Source organism: Hyperoodon ampullatus (genome assembly GCF_949752795.1).
Source record: "Hyperoodon ampullatus genome assembly, chromosome: 11".
NCBI lineage: Eukaryota > Metazoa > Chordata > Mammalia > Artiodactyla > Ziphiidae > Hyperoodon > Hyperoodon ampullatus.
In genome coordinates, this window is record NC_136924.1 from 102,333,496 (window position 1) to 102,353,722 (window position 20,227).

A 20,227-nucleotide genomic window follows, 5' to 3' on the forward strand; every position below is an offset into this window, starting at 1 on the left:
CTGCTCCGCAACAAGAGAAGCCACTGCGATGAGAAGCCCGCGCACCGCAACGAAGACCCAATGCAGCCAAAAATAAATAAATAAATAAATAAAATTAATTTTTATAAAGTTATCCAAAAGATAAACTTTTCTTGTGCCCCGACAAACAGGTGGGCCCACTGACCCAGCTACAGCAGCCACCTCCTGCCTAAAGCACCTGGAGGCCAAGACAGCAAAGATGTGTGTGAGACAATTGGGAGAATTCACAGTGCTGACAGTCTGGGAGCCCCTAAGGAATCAGTATCTCTGGGGTTTTTCTCCAGAATCAAGCCATATTCTTGGCACATGGAAAACAAGACCAGTTTTACCAAACCTGGGAAGGCACCAAACCTGAAACTTGGGTGTCCCCTGGTCTCTTCCCTCTCCGTATCTCCTCTATCTAATCAGAGTCTTCTTTCCAAAGCGCCCTTGGCATCAACTCCCTGCCTCTCTATCTCCATCGCAGACATCCTGTTCTAGTTTCTTGTCATTCACACCTGAATTATTACCATGACCTGTGGGCCAAATCCAACCGGCAAGTGAAGAAGGGTTTTTATATTTTTTTAATGGTTGGGGAAAAAAATCGACAGATGACTATTTCGTGACATGGAAGAATTAGATGAAACTCAGATTTGGGGGGTGGGGGATAAAAGCTTTATTGGCGCACAGCCGCGCCCTTTCATTGACCAGTTACCTGCTTTCCTACTACAACAGCAGTCGGGTGGTTGCATCACAGACCATATGGCCCGTTGAAACTTAAAATCCTTACTTTCTGGCCCTTTACAGAGAAAATTTGCCAACTCCTCCCATAGCTGGTCTTGCCTGACTCTCATCTCTCCCCACTCCATAAGATTAACTGACACAAAATATTACTTCCATGCTGTTGCTCTGTGTTCAAACACCTCTGATGAACTCTCCCTTGCTTATAAACTTCACACTGTATCCTGGCATCCATCAGACCAGGTGAACAACCTTGTTTTTAGCAAGAAAAGCCCAAAAAGCCATGCCTTTGTTCATGCTACCCTCTGCCTTTGTCATACGGAGTGAAGTCAGACACAGAAAGACAAATATCCTGTGATATTGCTTATATGTGGAATCTAATTTAATCTTATTTACAAGACAGAAGTAGAGTCACAGATGTAGAAGACAAACTTACAGTTACCGGGGATAAGGGGGGTAGGGATAAATTGGGAGACTGGGATTGACACACACACACTACTATATGTAAAATAGATGACTAATAAGAACCTACTGTACAGCACAGGGAACTCTACTCAATACTCTGCAATGGCCTACATGGGAAAAGAATCCAAAAACAGAGTGGATATATATACATATATATATATATATGTATAACTGATTCACTTTGCTGTACACCTGAAACTAACACAACGTTATAAATCAACTAGACTCCAATAAAAATGTAAAAAAGAAAGGAAGGAAGGAAGGAAGGAAGGAAAGAAAGCAAGCTAGCTCTTCTTGCCTTCAACTGCTAAGCTCACTGCTAACTTGCCTTTCAAGACGCTGGGAGACGCTGGGAAAGGAACATTTCCTGGTTTCCTCTCCTCTGCTTCCACAGCACCCTATACTTACCCTCATCACAGCCCCTACCACACTACACTGAAATCATCTATTTGTGTGTCTGTCTCCCCAGCTACAGTAAGATTCCAGAGGGCAAGGAACGCGTCTCACTCATTTCCCAACACCCAGACCCAATGTGGCTCTGCGGTCCATGAACACTGAGCTCAACTCCAACCCCACCAGGCTGGCCTCCTCACTCACCGAGGCCCTGGTGCGCCGTGGTCACTCTCTCTCCAGGCACCCCTCCACCTAGACAACCCCCCCAATGAGCTGGGACACAGCCTATGCAGGCCCACGAGTCAGCGGACTAGGGTCCAAACCCCAGGCTCCTCTCACTCATGTGCCCTTGGACGAGACACTTGGGTGTCTGTCCTCGTCTGCAAAGCAGGGGTGCCAGAGCAGCACCTGGACTGCAGGGCTGACAATGCATGTAAAGCATCTAAACCAGCGCTGTGCATGTCATAAAGACTCAAAAGGTAAGTTATTGTCCTTGTTCTCCCCAAAGACTGGAGTCACCTGTCTGTGCCATTTGGCACTTCACTGCTTTTCTTTTTCCTTTACCCAACGGTCTTGTGCATTCATACTGTATCTTCTGAAGCAGGGACAAGGTCAAATACCTCTGGGAACCTGGGCCCTGCCCTAATGCCCAGTACAGGGCAACATGCGGAGAAGGGGCCCAACAGATGATAAATTAATGAACAAATTATTCCAGGAAGTCCAAAGAGTTGCTAATAAGAAAAACAATGCAGAGCCAGGGATGAGGCAGAGAGTAATGAGACAGAGAGCAGCAGTTGGGGGTATGTTTGGGGGTGCTGTCACATTGGGAAGCATGGAGCCACACACGCTCCCCCGGAGACTGTCCCTTCAGTCAATAACGGGACCAGCTAACACTCAGGGTCTTCACTGCTGCTTGTCAAGTGCCAGCAGGATTCTAAATGCTCACAGCCGCACCAAGCACACAGGACTGTCATGCTACTGCACAGATGGAGAAACTGAGGCCCAGGGAGGTTAAATAACACATACAAGGTCACACACCCTAGTAAATGATGTAGAAGTCTAGTTCCAGAGTTCATGCTCCTTACCACTACACATTTTGTGGAGAGTGTGTGTGTGTGTGTGTGAGACAGAGTGTGTGTGTGTGTGAGAGAGGGAGAGGGAGAGGGAGAGAGAGAGAGAGAAAGAGAGAGAAAGAGAGAAAGAGAGAGAGAGAGAGAGAGAGAGAGAGAGAGGCGGTGTTAAGTTTCATTTGGGGACTTTACTGATGACTACAGCCCAGGAGACAGCCTCTCTGATAGCTCTGAGGAGCTGCTCCAAAGAGGAAAGGGAAAGCCAGGGTATATATGAACTTTTTTGCTGGGAGAAACATGTAGTCAAGCATAAAAAGACGAGTTATCGATTTTACTGCTTTTCTGTGTAGGGGAAGATGCAAGAATCTGCAGTCACTGAAATTCTTCCTGAGATATGCATCTTAACTATCTAGGGGCCGGCATATCCAAAGCACAGAATGGCTGTTTTTCTCCATCCTGAATTCCTCTCAGGCTGCACTGTCAGTGGGCAGCTGCAGTGGCTAATGGCTTGATCCTTGTAGAACTGGAATGGCAGGCAAGATTCTTTTCTTTACAGTGACATGGAACCTGGGAAAATGTCATTCCTTCTTTCTTTCCTCTTCCTCTGGACTTCTTTCTCAGGTAAGGTTATTCAGGCAACCCCTGAAACCTGGGCGTGGAGAAGCAGGGTTTGAAGATTCCAAAGCCCAGGTATGAACCAGGAAAACAGACTCACTCCCACATTTTGGGTTTTAATCTAATTTGGCTCCACCCTTCACCAGCTAAGAGATCTCAGGCAAGCGACCTAACGTCACTGAGCCTCATGTTTCCCCAGCCTGTTAAGTGGGCATCATATATGTAACCTCCCAAGATTGTTATAAGGATTAAAGGAGACTGTCATGTCATGACAGTGTACTGATAAAGCATACTCCGGATAAATCAGTTCCCTTTCCACCTTTCCCACACCTTAATATAAGTAAGGCTTTCGGCCAAATCCCTTGCCCTCCTTTACTGTCCTACCACGGAACAATCTATACTCCACCCTGGCTCTTCCAGCCTGGTGCATATGCCCAAGCACCTGGGCCTCATAAAAGCCTGCAGAAGCAGCTTGGAAACAAGCACGAGAGGGGAGCAACTGCACCACGGTCCAGACGGCTCCTGGGGTGCAAATGAATGCTACATGCGGAGAGGTTGGCCAGCCAGGCACTGCCAGACCTGACTGATAGCCAGGACGGCGCTTGGAAGCCTGTAGAGGCCGGGGCTAGTACCATCTGCAGCTCTGAGGCTGCGTCTGTGTAGGGCATGGAGAGGGCAAGGCAGGTAAAAGTGACGGGCAGCTACTTCCACCAAAGTTGGAAGATCAGACTGCCTGGGAAAGTTGTATACAGAAAAGCAAAATTCTGAATTCCTTGAGAAGGAATTCTGTTGCAAAATTCCTTTACTGTGAAGAATTAAATTTAAAGCCAAGAAATACAGATACACACAATTATATTTTGGAGGTCAATCCACATTTTCATACAGCAACTTTGCTTGAAGCAAGGATATCTTTAAGCTGATGAACCCTTCTCTGAGGTCACTGGTCATGGACATAGAGAACGTTTCATTAGCAACATGTGAAAGGGTCCTAAATGTTATTACCAAATGGAGTCAACTCAACCAATACAGAGGGGAAGACGCTTAACCACTGCCAGGAGACGTAAGTAATTTCTGTTTGAATGGGCTTGATCAGAGTGATCCAAAGGTCTTCTAAAATAAAAGATTAAAACACAAGCAAAAACTGTATCTCACTGAGCACATCCAGCCAGAAGTCCCATTAGGCCTTTCCCACAATAGATCAGTTTCCAAATACAGCACATGACAAAGAGATACTGAAGGAGGAGGAGTGGGAGGGCTGGCAGGCACCAGCGCAAGGCGACCACAGAGTTCCCAGGTCCCTGTAGGCACAGTAACGGGGTCCTAGAGTTAGAAAGGAGCCCCAGAGGTAACATGGTCCAATCTAATTCCCAAAGCATCGGTTAAGCGCCTCCCTGCTCACGACTGCTCCCACTGTTAGAGCACCTGGGAAACGGTACTCCAGCAGCCCAGAGCACTGGCACCTCCAAGGCAAGCAGCACAAGCCACAGATGGCAGTGGTGCTGGGCCAAAGGGCAGCCTTCAGGAAGGGGAGGTGGCCCCAGCCTTTCCTACAGCCAAGGTGCTGGGCTGGTCCTCAGAGAGCAGCTGCAAACAGATCCCCTGTTTGCAAATATACAAACATTCTTGAAACAATAGCCACGGGGGTAAATTCTAGAAATTCTCAATCTTATGTGTACGAAATTAACAAAACCAAATGGAAAAAAAAATATTTTGCCCGTTAGTATAAATTTTCTTACCACTCCATGTTCAGGGCTCCCTGGCCAGTGGAGCCACTGATCACAACACATTATGGTTTTCTGCACTGTGCTTTCCCCCCTTGCAGGCGGACAGCGTCTTATTTTCTGTCACGTGCCTTACATATAGTAGCTGCTCAATAAACATGTGCTAAGAGGAAGCCCCAGTATGAAGTCAAAGCTCTTAGGTTCTGGCCCCTCTGTCCCCGGGCTCCCTGAGGGTGGTCGAGGTCCGAGGAGTCTCTGGGCCCTGCTCAGCCCACTGAGGCACACAGCGTCCAGTGAGTCCTGGGGGCCCAGGCACACTGCCATCTCTCCCATTTCTCTCCCCTGCCCCATACTGTCTTTTCCTTCCTTGCTTCCTCTTCTTTTTGCTCCCTCAACATGTCACCTTACAGCGAGGTGATTAGACGCACAGGATTTGGAGTCATCCAGCCTCAGCAACTTATTTAAGGTTACAGACCTTAGCCTCTCTGCAATAGTTTCCCTGGTGTGAAGCAGGAGACTAGAAGTGGTGTGTGCACATAAGGCGCTGGGCTGTGTCTGGCCCACCGTAGCACTCAGTAGGTGATGGCTACTCCTATATAATTGCCCAGGGACCTACTTGTCTAAGGGTGCTTAAAAATGCCAAAGGCAGAAGGTTGATTTGTTTTCCCTACGTCTGCAAGTCTGGTTTTGACAAAAGCCTATCTGCTTTGGAAACAAACTGAAACAAGACCATGTCACTAGTTAAAATACTTCCTTTTCCTTTTTCACAGGGAAACAAATGACTCTGACCAGTCATGACCAAACTGGGTAAAAGGGTCTGTTCCAAACAGTGGTTAGGATCCCACACTACCTCATTTAGAAAAGAATAAATAAATCAAATAAAAATCATCCATAAAGTAGCTGAGCTAGGGCAATGTTACGGTTTGTGCGAGCTCTAGGTTTTGGGAATCAGAAACACAGGCCAGGCAAAAAAGTAGAGGAGGGAAGGGGAAGGGTTTCCCCAGCTTTTCAGACAGCAGACCTGTCATCAACCCTCTTTCCAGGTCCCATGGCCCAGCCACTAGGTCCCTGAAGACTACACTGTCCTAAGTGTCCCTTCTGGGAAGCCCACCTGTGTTCCCCTCTGAATGCTTCAGAATTACCTCCTCTGACCCTGCCCCCTTTTTAAAGGAATACGCGAGTTAACCTAAACACATCTCCCCTGTAGCATTTCAAACAGATAACTTAAAAGTGGGGAGAAGGACAGTGTGAAACAGTGCAGGGAAGGCTGAAGAGAGGAGGGGCCGACCCCCATGACAGAGGTAAGTCAGCTGCCCTCGACTGGTCCGTGAGAGCACAACTCCAGAACCGAATGCCTGAGTCTGAATGAAGCCTAAGTCCACCTTTTCTAACGGGGCAATCACTGAGCTCTCTGTGTGCAGGACCAGGGGCCATCGCAGCACCGACCCGCTCGGGCGGCCAGGAGGACTGAGTGCGGCCACCACGCACCCACTCAGAACAGGCCCGGCACACAGCTAACGATCCGGACGCGGGACTGCAGACGCCACCATCGGGATGCTACTCTCCCCACTTCTCTTCCTCTGCTACCCACAGACCCAGCGTCGGCAATCACGAGGCAGCCTGGTCGTGGGGGGCGGGTGCTGTGAGGAAGGCAGCAAGGAAGGTAGCCGGGACCTCTGTAAACCAGCGTTTTGTAGGCCGGGGACGAGCTGCGTGGAGGTCTGTTGGCGTAACCCGGGGGGCGACCGGGGCTGGAGCAAGTACCGCCCGCGCTTGGTCTTCCCTCGGGGCTGCTCAGCCCCTCTCTCTCCCAAGCGCCAGCACAGACACAGGGACTCAGGCCTCCTCCATACTTGGCTTAAATCAGCAACAGAAAAGAGGCAGGGCGCGAGACAGGGCAAAGCCGGGACCGACCAGTTTCACTCCGCCCTGCATGTAGGTATTTGTTTTAACAATAAGGAAAAAAATCAATAAAAGCTACTAGTTAACCACTTGACGGAGTGCTGTTCCTCTCCTTCCAGAGTTAACCAGACCGGACCCTTCACTAGGTCACTGGGTCAAGGGTTAAACAGGCCTCTGTAGACCCGCCTAACGCAGAGGCCCCTCTCCCGCTGTTCATGCACACGCCCCCACGAGCTTGTCCGTCCCCCGGCACAGACGGTGAGGAGGCACCGCTCCCGCCAGGGACCTGACCCCTTGGCAGAAGCTTCTGCCCGTTGTCTTCCACCTTCACCAGGGCACGAACCAACAGTCCTACTTCTTCTCCCTTCTTTAATCTGATTGTCACCACTTTTTTTTTTTTTTAACTTGTGGCAATTATCTCTTCTCTGTGAAACTTGACACTGACAAAAAGTCAACGAACTGCAGGGTTTAGGGGGATAGTTTTCCTGTCCTCCCTCCCCAGTTTCTTGGTAACAATGACCATACACCTCAAGACAGCTAAAGCCCACACCAAGAAAACAGCAAGTCACGTGCAGCTGAGCCCCAGGGGGCAGGGATGTTGTTCTGTCCCCTGGTGCGTACCACACACCTCACAGCCCGATGCCCTCCACCACCCCACCCCATTCCACAGGTTCAGAGCTGAATTCTGAAAAGTGGAACCAAAGGTGACAGACTGGGTGGCTGGAGGAAGGGGAAGTCCACAGAGAGTTTAGGTGAATTTCCCAACAATATCCCCACCATTCCCACAATGTACCGCATTATTTGTAGAAGTTAAAGACCAAAAAAGAATCAGATTTTCAGCTCTGCCATCTAAAGCAGAAACTGAGAGCCTTATTTACTGCACAGATTCTAGCCCAAGTGCCATGCCTCCAGGTTTACAATTTCAACCTGCCACTTAAGTTAAAAAGCCTGCGTACTAAAGGTGTCCCCTGGGTTAGAATATCACAAATTTCCTCCGTCCACAAACCATTTCAATTCTATCCCTATTCTCCCCATCTGGCCTCATTAAATATTTCACACTCTCCAAGTAAAGATCGTTTTTCAGCTCTATTTTTTCTAAACTAATGATCTGTCTAAAGAATGTTTCTGGTCCAAGAAAAGCCCAGAATCTTTTCTACTATTCTACTTCAATGAAAAATAAAGCCCCCAGGGACCTCCCTGGTGGCACAGTGGTTAAGAGTCCGCCTGCCAATGCAGGGGACAAGGGTTCGAGCCCTTGGTCCGGGAAGATCCCACATGCCGCGGAGCAACTAAGCCCGTGCACCACAACTACTGAGCCTGCGCTCTAGAGCCCGTGAGCCACAACTGCTGGGCCTGCATGCCACAACTACTGAAGTCCTTGCGCCTAGAGCCCGTGCTCCGCAACAAGAGAAGCCACCGCAATGAGAAGCGCGTGCACCGCCACGAAGAGTAGTCCCCGTTCTCCGCAACGAGAGAAAGCCCGTGCAGCAACGAAGACCCAACGCAGCCAAAAATAAATAAATAAATTTATTTTTTTTAAAAAAAGAAAGAAAGAAAACTAAAGCCCCCGTAAAACCACAGCCCATCAGACCCAGAGAAGCAGCAGCAACAGGTGTCAGGGACTCTGCCGTCTGCTCCCCAGTCTCCACTAAAGCATGCAGGTTAGGAGCACACACTTCAGAATCAGCCCAGCTTTGAGTGCCAGCCCTGCTTTCTGTCACTGCCTTGACCTGGGTCTCACCAAACCCTAGTTCATGTAAAACCAGGGAAAATAAACGTCCCACCTTGTACAGTGTCGTGGGGAAGAAATGAGGTGATGGCATAGGCTCCCACACATAAGCACCCAACAAATGCTAACTATTCTTAGCTATCTAGTAATCTAAAAAGCACAATGGTCCGTTGTCTTTAAGTTTTCCAGGTTCCAAAAAAGAGGTTTTTTCCCCCCTACAAACGAATCAGTGAAATGCCACATGGAAGCAACCTAAGTGTCCATCGACAGACGAATGGATAAAGAAGATGTGGCCCATATATACAATGGAATACGACTCAGCCATAAAAAGAAATGAAATTGAGTTATTTGTAGTGAGGTGGGTGGACCTAGAGTCTGTCATACAGAGTGAAGTAAATCAGAAAGAGAAAAACAAATACCGTATGCTAACACATATATATGGAATCTTAAAAAAAAAAAAAACGGTTCTGAAGAATCTAGGGGCAGGACAGGAACAAAGACACAGACGTAGGTAATGGACTTGAGGACACGGGGTGGGGGGGGAAGGGTAAGCTAGGACGAAGTGAGAGAGTGGCACTGACATATACACACTACCAAATGTAGAATAGATAGCTAGTGGGAAGCAGCCGCAGAGCACAGGGAGATCAGCTCGGTGCTCTGTGACCACCTAGAGGGGTGGGATAGGGAAGGTGGGAGGGAGGCGCAAGACGGAGGCGATATGGGGATATATGTACACGTATAGCTGATTCACTTTGTTATAAAGCAGAAACTAACACACCATTGAAAAGCAATTATACTCCAATAAAGATGTTAAAAAAAAAAAAAGAAAGAAATCCCATAAGAAGGAAAACTCAGTTGAAGCCCAATTCAGGAATCCACTCACTACTTAGAACAAATCACATCACCTCCATTTCTTCATCTATAAGGTAGGAATAACACACTGCACTAAACTTGATGACCTCAGAGACAAAAACAAATCAATGATAACGCGCGATGAAAAAACCTTTCACTTCTTCAAAGAAAAGCAATAAATAAATCCAGAGTACGATTATTATTAAAATGTGAGTCCCAATATTATAGGACATACATAAACCATGATGCTACTTACTCTTTCAAGAACACTGGGTTTGACAGCCTTTTAATCTCGTCACATGGAGCCTGGTACAAGCAGGAGGGGGTACATGTAAACCCCAGTGCAGAGGCGGAGCCCACAAATCTAGGACCGTGCCCTGCCTGCTGGTCAGGTGTCACCCACTCTGGGCCATCTCTTACATCCTGATGCCAGGAGAAATTAGGAAGAGTTTATGGTTCCGCCCGGACAGGTTAAACCAACGACAACCAAAATCCTTACCCACAGGACTTCTCAACAGACCCAAGAAAGGGTCCACTCCGACCATTTATTCACCTGTGTGAGCAGTGTAAGACCTCTTCCACGGTGTACACCACCCTTTCTGAAAAAATGCACACATGAGCTGGAAGGAAGAGCTCAATTTTTTCTTGTTTGATATTTACTTCTAGGTCCGGAGGTTTGAGCTTCATTTTTAATGTACCATAAAAATTTTGGTGTGAGACCGCAGCCCCGGCACTGGGAGCACGGAGTCTTACCCACTGGACCGCCAGGGAGGTCCCTGTGCTATCCTCTTGAGGGACCCTTACAGATGTGCTTACAGGACAAGGACCTGGCATCTGTGTGGCCAGGTGGTGAGGCACACAGCCCTCCTGCTGGCCCCGCAACTCAAGGGCACGGTCCTGCTCACTAAAACACCCGCCTCATCCGCACCCTGGGGTGCGATCCAAACGACTGTCTCCCAGGCAAACTGTCACACGGATGGGACTTGCCAAGTTTACACGCCATCTCTCCATCCACAACCCAGAAGATGAGAAGGTGGTATGCCCTGAAGAAACACTGCTCCCAAAACACCTCCATCTCTCGGCCCTAAGCCCTGATGTCGGCGGTAACTGCTGCCTGCGGTGAAGAGCTGCCACCCTAGACCTCACACGCGGGGGGTAGGGCTGGAGACGCTTTCCCTGAACTGAGTGTGGAGGGGAATCGGGAGACGAGGGCGGTCCGCGCGCCCTAGGGGACGGGGTGGACACGGGGGACGGGGGAACACAGGAGGACAGGGGCACACGGGAGATGGGGGAACACGAGAGGATGGGGACACGGGGCACGGGGGGATGGGAGACACGGGATGCGGGACACAGGGGATGGGAGACACGGGGGACAGGGGCACATAGGGGACGGGGGGACACGTGGAGACCTGAGGGGACGGGGGCCATGGGAAAAACGAGTGGTCAAGGCCCCGCCGCGCCCGCGCTCCCCGGCGCGGCTTCTCAGCGGCGCGTCCGCTTGCGGACTCGCGGGCGGCCTGCGGGTCGCCTCGTGCCCGGCCTCGGACAGCGCCCACGGCAAGCGCGCCGAGCCTCCCGCCCGCCGCCCGCCGCCCTGGACCCGGGCCCGCCGTCCGCTCCGGGGCCGCGGCGGCCAGAGGGAGGCGCCCGGCCCGCACGGGTCCCGGCCCGGTCCAGACCCCGTCTCACCTCCGCCTCATGCCTCAGTGAGCCGGCGTCCCGGTAGCAGCCCGCAGTCCCGCACGTCGGCCCCTCGGCCCTACGGCCGCGGCGTCCGGCGCCCCAGCCCCGCGGCGACCCCGCTCCGGCCAGCGCCTCAAACCGCGGCCGCTCCTCAGCACTCGGCGTCCCGCGCGGGCTGCACCGCGGCGGCTGCTGAGGTAGCAGCGCTGCCGCCGGGCGGGGCGGGCACATGTGAGGGCGGGGCTGCGGCCCCGGGGGCGCGACCACCGGACCCCGGCCTCGGGGCGCTGACATCACCGCGCCTCCGGAACCCGCTCTGCCTCCTATCCCCAGGGACGCCGTCGCTACCCGTAGGCTCAGACTTTGACAGAAGCTCATGGTTCTATGCAGAAGGTAAGGAAAGGAGCCGCCGCCACACCCTTTCTTCTCCCCACCCCTTCCCCGCCGGTCCAGTGGTACATTCCTCAAAGCCCGCCCCGAGGGGCTAGCGAGAAGCTGATTGGTTGAGAACCTTAGAAGGGGGCGAGGAACCGCGCGAAATGGCCAATGGAAAAGAACGGTGGGCACATCAAAGCCGGCCAGATGGGGAGGAGAGAGGATGCGATTAAAGGGCACGTACTCGTTGCGCTCAGTAGCCGCCGCACAACACAACTGGAATTTTCTTTCTGATCCTATCAAGACGGGAAACAAAGAGACTAGGGCTCCTCAAGTTTCGGGATTAGAGAGCGAAAAGAAAATATGGAGAGAACTGAAGCAGATATCTGTGTGTGCCTTTCGGTAGGTTACTCCATCTTGGCCACAGATATCTAATCCAATGAGGATATTGGACTAGAATTGATCTCTGATGGTCCTTCTCATACTTTGCGAGCCTATGAGCCTTTGCACGGGATTAGCAATATTTACATATGTGCTTCAAATTGGGGCATCTTCCTAAAGAGCTTTGCTTGAAAATGAGTAGACTTTCTTTCAACCAAAGTTGAAAGTTGACACCAGTTCCTTGATATAGACGGTATTAACCTCACCTTTTGTCAAGACAAAATCAATATCCTTTCTGGGTCCCTTTCTTAAAGCAGAGCATTCTTCTTCTATGTGGAGAACCACACTCTCCCCAATAATTTATACTCTTCCAAGAGTCACCTCCTCCTCTTCTCTCTTCCTCCATGTAATCAGACAAAGCTTCAATTAAGAATTCATTCGCCTGTTGAACTGTCCAGAAACCCTGGCTTCAGCAACAAGTCTTACTGGTCAGGCATCATCAGAGTTGCCAAAGTGCTGGTCACTATCTCAAGTCTGCAGCAGCCATTCAACTCTGAAAGGCCCGTGAGGCTCTCAATCTCACTGCCTGTCAAATTCAAGACTTCAACACGTCCTGTAAGGGTCCCACCTACGCTGTTTTAGAGCTTTACACCGGCAGCAGGCCTGCATTTTGGTACCAAGCCTAAGGCCAACTCCACCTTCCTTTTTCAGAACTTTTCAACCTCCCATCATCTGCCCACCCTGCACCCACTCAACCCTCTTCCAAATTGTATCAGGTGTTTGGGGGACCCTTAGTAGCTCCACTCTCCAGCCAGACAACTCATCTTCCAACTATTATGCAAAGAGTTCTAGAAAGTCCAGTTCCTCCATGAAGCCTTCCCAGACAGATGAACAGAAGCTGCTGGCTTATAGAGTTCCCACTTCTACTTTGTGCTCCCCAAACCCTGATTTTCTGCCCTACTATGCAATTTTTATTGACATATATACCTCTCACCTGCATTGACAGTAGCAACAGCGGCTGCTGCTTACATTTATTAAATGCTTACCATGTGCTGGGTACTGTTTGGAAGTGCTTTGCATGCACCGTTTCATTTCAGTCTCAGACAGGCTTGGAGAGCTGACTTGCCCAAGTGCACAGAGTGGGGGTCTAACTCCAGTGCCTACCTTCACAGTCCCCACAATGCAACGCTCTCTCTCCTGTTTCTTCAGAACCAACTGCATTCCATACAAAAGATAATGTGATACACCTATATCGTGTTTTACATTGATCTCTATACCTACATCATTTCAGCCTCAAAACAATCACATCAGGAGGGTTAGGAGCAGTTTGTTACAGCCGAAGCTGCATGTAGGCTGATGCATTTGGCTGCTGTAACAACACTGGGGAATAAAGCCTCTGGTTTTCCAAGTTGAGGATTTTCCCCCTGCAACACCTGCTCCCTGAGTAAACGCAACCTTTTTATATGTAACAAGTAGAGAGCCATTATAAGCAAAAAGGGAACAAATACAAAATAGCAAACTGTGGGACCAGGAGCCTGGTACAGCCAGTGCTCACAGTGGGCAAAACCAGCCAAGAAGGACGGACGGTGAGAAGCACCGTGCATTTCACTTTCCTGGTTTATTGGTTGTACTTCGTCAATGAGATCACATCTCTGACACATCTGGCAAATTCAATAGCAAAGGGCAACAAAAACTGCCCCCAACTGATTCTACCTGGAGACAGAGTCAGCCCCACGTCCATGAGGAAGGGGCTTCTACATACAGGGTTGCTGCCCCCAATTCGGGGAACTTTCTAATTTGCCATTTAGTGAAATACCCTGCTCCACTGACAGTCGTGATGCGGCCCGAAAACACAAGCTGGGCTAATGATTTTTCATTCTTTTTAAACTGCTGAAATCCCCCCCAGGGATGGACATGCCAGCAAAATGGCATGGGAGCCAGTGAACTTTTAATATTGATTGAGAAGACTGAGCACGACCATCCTGAAGCCAAGTATTTCCAAGTTGCTCTCTCTGCCTGGCCCAGCTCTAGTCCATCCAGTTAATTTTCACTCCCATGCTCTCCTATCTTTGCTCATCCCCAGAGAGCTCAAGCATTTCTTGGGCACCTAGTGTGAGCAAACAACTGTCAGGTTGTGTGAGGTTATCCTGATGGATCGCCCATGAAGCCTGTACCTACTGGCTGGATGAGTGTGGAAAACATCAGAGCCCCTTGGTGAGGAATGGATCGGATCAGCTCCTCAGAGGCGTGTGCCGGGATTCCATCCCCAGCTAAACATACAAGCTCATGTCGGAACGCCCCTGCCCTAGAGCAGGACGAGCACAGGACTGAGTTCTGGGAGAGGGCTGGGGTGGGGAGAGGGCGTGCATGCTCGGGCGGAAGGTGGAGAGACGGAGGATACCCAGAAATAACCGCACACGAACCAAACAGTAGGGAGGAGGATGCCAGTCCATAATCTGGCCATTGGAAGCATTGTGGTGTGGTCTTCCTTTTAAGAAAAAGAACATTTCTGATTTCCAAAGTAATACATGACCATCATTTAGAAGTTTTTAATAGAGAAAAGTACAAAAATAAATAAATAAAATAAAATTTAGCCATTCCTCTTACTGGCATATCACTGTTACAATTTTGTTTTGATTTTCTGGGGTTCTTTTGGCTGTCTTTTTTTTTTTTTTTTTTTTTTTTCCGATACACGGGCCTCTCACTGTTGTGACCTCTCCCGTTGTGGAGCACAGGCTCCGGACGCGCAGGCCCAGCGGCCATGGCTCACGGGCCCAGCCGCTCCGTGGCATGTGGGATCTTCCCGGACTGGGGCACGAACCCGTGTCCCCTGCATCGGCAGGCGGACTCTCAACCACTGAGCCACCAGGGAAGCTCCGGTTGTTTTTTTTTTAATAATTTTTTAAAATTTAAATTTATTTATTTTTGGCTGCATTGGGTCTTCATTGCTGCACACAGGCTTTTCTCTAGTTGCGGTGAGCAGGGGCTACTCTTGGTTGCGGTGCACGGGCTTCTCATTGCGGTGGCTTCTCTTGTTGCAGATCACAGGCTCTAGGCGTGCAGGCTCAGTAGTTGTGACTCAGGGGCTCTAGAGCGCAGGCTCAGTAGTTGTGGCGCACAGGCTTAATTGCTCCGCTCGTGTGGATCTTCCCAGACCAGGGCTCGAACCCGTGTTCCCTGTATTAGCAGGCAGACTCTTAACCACTGCACCACCACGGAAGTCCCTTATAATTTTGATATATGCTTTTTCCTATACTTTTTTGGGTGTACATGTGTATGTATCTTCTTTTTTTGTATGTATCTTTTTTTTTTTTTTTGGCAGTGCATTTATCCCACCAGGGATCTAACCCATGCCCTCTGCAGTCTTAACCACTGGACCGCCAGGGAAGTCCCCTTGTATGTATCTTCTTTAAAAACAAAATTTATCAGGGACATCCCTGGCGGTCCAGTGGTTAAGACTGCAGGGGTCACAGGTTCAATCCTTGGTTGGGGAACTAGATCCCGTGTGCTGCAACTAAGACCCAGAAGAGCCAAATAAATAAATAAAAATTGATCAGGGGCTTCCCTGGTGGCACAGTGGTTAAGAATCCACCTGCCAGTTCAGGGGACACAGGCTCGAGCCCTGGTCCGGGAAGATCCCACATGCCATGGAGCAACTAAGCTCGAGTGCCACAACTACTGAGCCTGCACTCTAGAGCCCACAAGCCACAACTACTGAGCCCGCATGCTACAACTACTGAAGCCCGCACACCTAGAGCCCGTGCTCCGCAACAAGAGAAGCCACCACAATGAGAAGCCCACGCACCACAACAAAGAGTAGCCCCTGCTCACCACAACTAGAGAAAGCCTGCGCACAGCAACAAAGACCCAATGCAGCCAAAAAAAAAAAAAAATTGACCTAACTGCTTTGCAATCTACTTTTCTCCTTAACAAGACCAGGAATTTTCCCATGCCACGTAGATTATTCTAAAACATGATTTTAAATGGCTGCATCCTATGGTTATACCTTAACTTACTTAACCAAGATTCTATTTTTACTCATTAAGATTATTTCCAATTCTTCATTATTATATGTAACTTCAAGGATTATCCATATATGTAAATGTTTATATATTTTTATGATTATATCCTAATAATTCTAGAAATAGAATTGCTTGGTCAAAATGCACGTACATTTTTTAAATGTCTCACATATAGTGCCAAATGGTCTTTCAGGAAGTTTACACCAGTTACATTCCCAGCAGCAATGTGTGATGTAGCTATTTCTCTGAACCCTCACCAACCCTCGACATGTCTTTTGTAATCCTTGCCATTTGACAGATGAAAAACAATATCTTGTTGTTTTATCATAGTGTATTTTTAATCCATCAAGGTAATAAATATGTATTTTTCCTTCCAAATCCCCTGGAACTTAATAGCAAAATGAGTGTTTCCTTTTTCCCCCATTCAACCACTCCTCTCCCAAATCCCTGAGAACTGATATAGAAATCAGAGTAAAATCTGCTCAAATGACTAGACAAACTCAGGGCCATGTCACCTGAACCAGTAAAAGAAGGTAGTGGAACAGATAGCTCAAAACAGCACATACACCATAAATTACAACTGTGAAATGGGTAACAAATCCTTACACAGAAACTTTTTTAGCTATAAAAGGAGATCAGTCCTCTGAGCTATATTTAGCACTGCCTAATACGAAAACTCATTTCTTCAACAACACCCAGTTCTGTGATGGGGCATCCTCCATACTGAGTGGCTAATCCACCCAATATTATTCTCAACTCCTGACTCACTTCTTGTCCCTTGACTCTGTTTTTGTTTTGTGGTTGCCTCCACAGGATCTCCTCCTCTCTGGCCATCAGTAGCCTAATTTACCATTGAAGAATTTACCCCTCCCCCATTCCCAGTGCGGTTTGGTCAGGATTGAGCACAATCCCACTCTGGACTTGATGTGGGATGCAGATAGCTCTGGGAGCTGCTGGCAGCCATTTTGGGCCATGAGGTAGAGCCTGCATCAGAAGGAGTGGACTTGAGAAACAGAGAGAGGAGCTAGGTCTGGTCAAATCTGTAAGCCCTGAATCAAGCCTCACAGGAAGCCAGTGTGTGAAACGATACATTCCCTCTTTTTTTTTTTTTTTTTTTTTTTTAACTTAAACCAACTTTGGTCAGCTTTCTGTCACAAGCAAAGAGTGCTGAATGAAACACTGCCTGTGGATGGATTCCATGGTCCAATAGGAACTCAGTCCATTCAATCCAAGCATTCTAAACATCACACCCATTACTGCCACTAGTTCAGTTCATCATGACCCCAGGGGTGTTCAGATCCAAGGTAAAACCAAGCTACGTGGAGCCTGAAGGCCCCAGGATGCCTGGATGGGCTCAGAAGCCCACTCCATCCACCCGTAGCATGAGAGAGTCAAGAGGGAGGAACAGGGTGGTGTGGTACAATTTGATTCCTGGGCTACATCCATTGTCATGTGGACCTACTGAAGACACAAAGGTCCGAAAAGCTTGATGTCCTGCCCCTCTTCTATACTGAGGGCTGTTGTGAAAGCAACCCAGTCTTCTGCAGAGAAGCTAAGAGGATCATGGACTGGGATGTCCCAGAGCTGGACGACATCCTGGGTTCTGGGGTTTATCCTTAGGCTAACAGGTAAAAAAATCAGAAATCTTCCAACTAAATCTTTCTAACTAATTCCTTGATTGGGTTGCAAGTTTCACCCTGCCACGAGAAAGGAAATTTAAATGCAACTTGACAAAATTGCAAAGCTACTTCTGCATCAATTTTTCATAATACAATGACAAAAAATTGAGAGGTGTCTCCCCTAACGCACTGGTATGTACATTTTGTAGTAGCCAGAAATTCTGTGTAAGTACAAGTGAGCAAAATCAAGATGGGAGTCTATGGAAGATACCTCTAGTCACCAAAGCCACTGCAAAATAAAATCTAGAACCACCACATTATAATCATGACCAAAAGAGAGTTTCCTGGAGCCCTGATGTAACTTGCAGGAAGACGCTTCCCTAAGCGAAGCCACACCAAGTGCTGGAAAGCCTCTAGCAAACATAGAAAATTTTGTGAACAGGGTTTTTCCGGACTTATATCTTCATATACAGCCACAACTAAGAAAAATTTACCAAAATAAATAAATAAATAGATATACATATTCATGTATAGGCATAATGTATATAGAAATATATATATATTTATCTGAACACAGGCCTTGGGGCTCCACCCACCATCAGACAGGACTGAAGGCTACCCGGCTGCAGAACTAAAACAAACTCGCCTAGTGACTGGCCCCTTCCCCAGTGGGGAGGGAAAGAAGCTCTGTGTCCTTCCAGTCTGTCTTTCCTCTGGGGCTCAAACACATGCTCTTAAAAATAAAAACATCAGGGGCTTCCAGAGTGGCGCAGTGGTTGAGAGTCCGCCTGCCGATGCAGGGGACACGGGTTCATGCCCCGGTCCGGGAGGATCCCACATGCCGCAGAGCGGCTGGGCCCGTGAGCCATGGCCGCTGAGCCTGAGCGTCCGGAGCCTGTGCTCCGCAATGGGAGAGGCCACAGCAGTGAGAGGCCCGTGTACTGCAAAAAAATAAATAAATAAATAAAAATAAAAACATCAGCTTCATTCAATACTGCATGAGGCAAAGGTCAAGCTCGGCCCAGCTGGGTTATATTTGAATATGACTTGTTTCACACAGCTCTGTTTTCAATTGTGAAAGAGAAAAGAATGAAAAGAAAGGAGTGGAGGGAGAGAGGAGACAGCACGTGACACTGTACGTGTAGGAATCTGATAATAACAGACAATGCTCTGATAAAGCCTCGGAATGGAGCTGACACACTCGAGACCACTGGCACACAAGTCAGCGTTTTCAGGTTTAAGAGGAAAACACATCCAAGTGGATCCGTCTTTTATGGGAAAGGAAAAGATGTCACATCTGCCTTTGTCTGGGGCCTAGTAAGGGCACATGCAGGATCCCAAATCCCCTTTGCTCCTATTTGAGATCATGGAACTTCTGTTTGATTTCAGCCTCTGATTCCTTCTCATTCAATCATCACGAGTGTCTGCGATGGACAAGGCACTTGTCTGTGCACTGGGAGCATCCCGAGATCAACAGGACATAGGGTCTGCCCTCAAGGAGCTGACAGTGGGGCAGGGAAAGTGCGACACGCATAGAAAAGGGTCTTTGCCAGGTGGAAATTGCTATCTCGTGAGAGTGAGAAGGCTCCCATTCAAGAGCTCAGAGAGGGCTTCCCTGGTGGCACAGTTGGTTGAGAATCCGCCTGCCAATGCAGGGGACATGGGTTTGAGCCCTGGTCTGGGAAGATCCCACATACCGTGGAGCCACTAAGCCCGTGCGCCACAACTACTGAGTCTGTGCTCTAGAGCCCGCGAGCCACAACTGCTGAGCCCGTGTGCCACAACTACTGAAGCCCGCGTGCCTAGAGCCCGTGCTCCGCAGCAAGAGAAGCCACCGCGATGAGAAGTCAGCGCACCGCAACGAAGAGTAGCCCCTGCTCGCCGCAACTAGAGCAAGCCCGCGCGCAGCAACGAAGACCCAGCGCAGCCAAAACTAAATAAATAAATCAATAAATAAATTCATAAAAAAAAAAGAGGTCAGGGAAAGTTTTGTGGGTAAGGGGCTATTTGAGTGGGCCCTCAAAAGACAGAGAGAGAGAGAGAGAGAGGTGTTCCAGGAGTTGAGCCTCTCTAACTCGTCCGGGTTCCCACATGCAGAGAACAAGCAGAGGTCCTCCCGAAGGACCACCTGCCTGCCCCAGGCGGAGGTAGGTTGAACGGTTAGAAGGAAAGGGAATTTGAAAGGGTAAATATGAACATGCTGCCCTCTCAGTGAAGAGAGGGATTGGGTGGGGGGGCTTCGAGATTATCTTAGTTTTGCTCATTTGTGCTCTTTCATTTCGGGGAAAGAATGGACTGTGAAACCTACTTCTGTAATGAAAATATATGTACGGTTTTAACACAATAGCCCAACCCACCACCACCAGCCTCCCCCCACCGCCCCACCCCACGGCCAAAAAGAAAAAAAAAAAGGAAAAGAGAAACGGAATGAGAAGAGCATCCATGTCTCCTCTCTATACACTAGACACATAATCATGGCGCACCCTCAGAGACTATGTCACAGCAAAATCGCAGAGGTGAAACCTATAAATAGTCTAGGCCCCTTGGGCCAGATGCCCCTAACCTTATCTAGAAGATAAGTTACTTTTATTTCCTGGGGATGTTGAACTCCTGACCATGAAAAATGAAAGCCCTGAGGCGACAGCGGGGACGGGGCGACAGC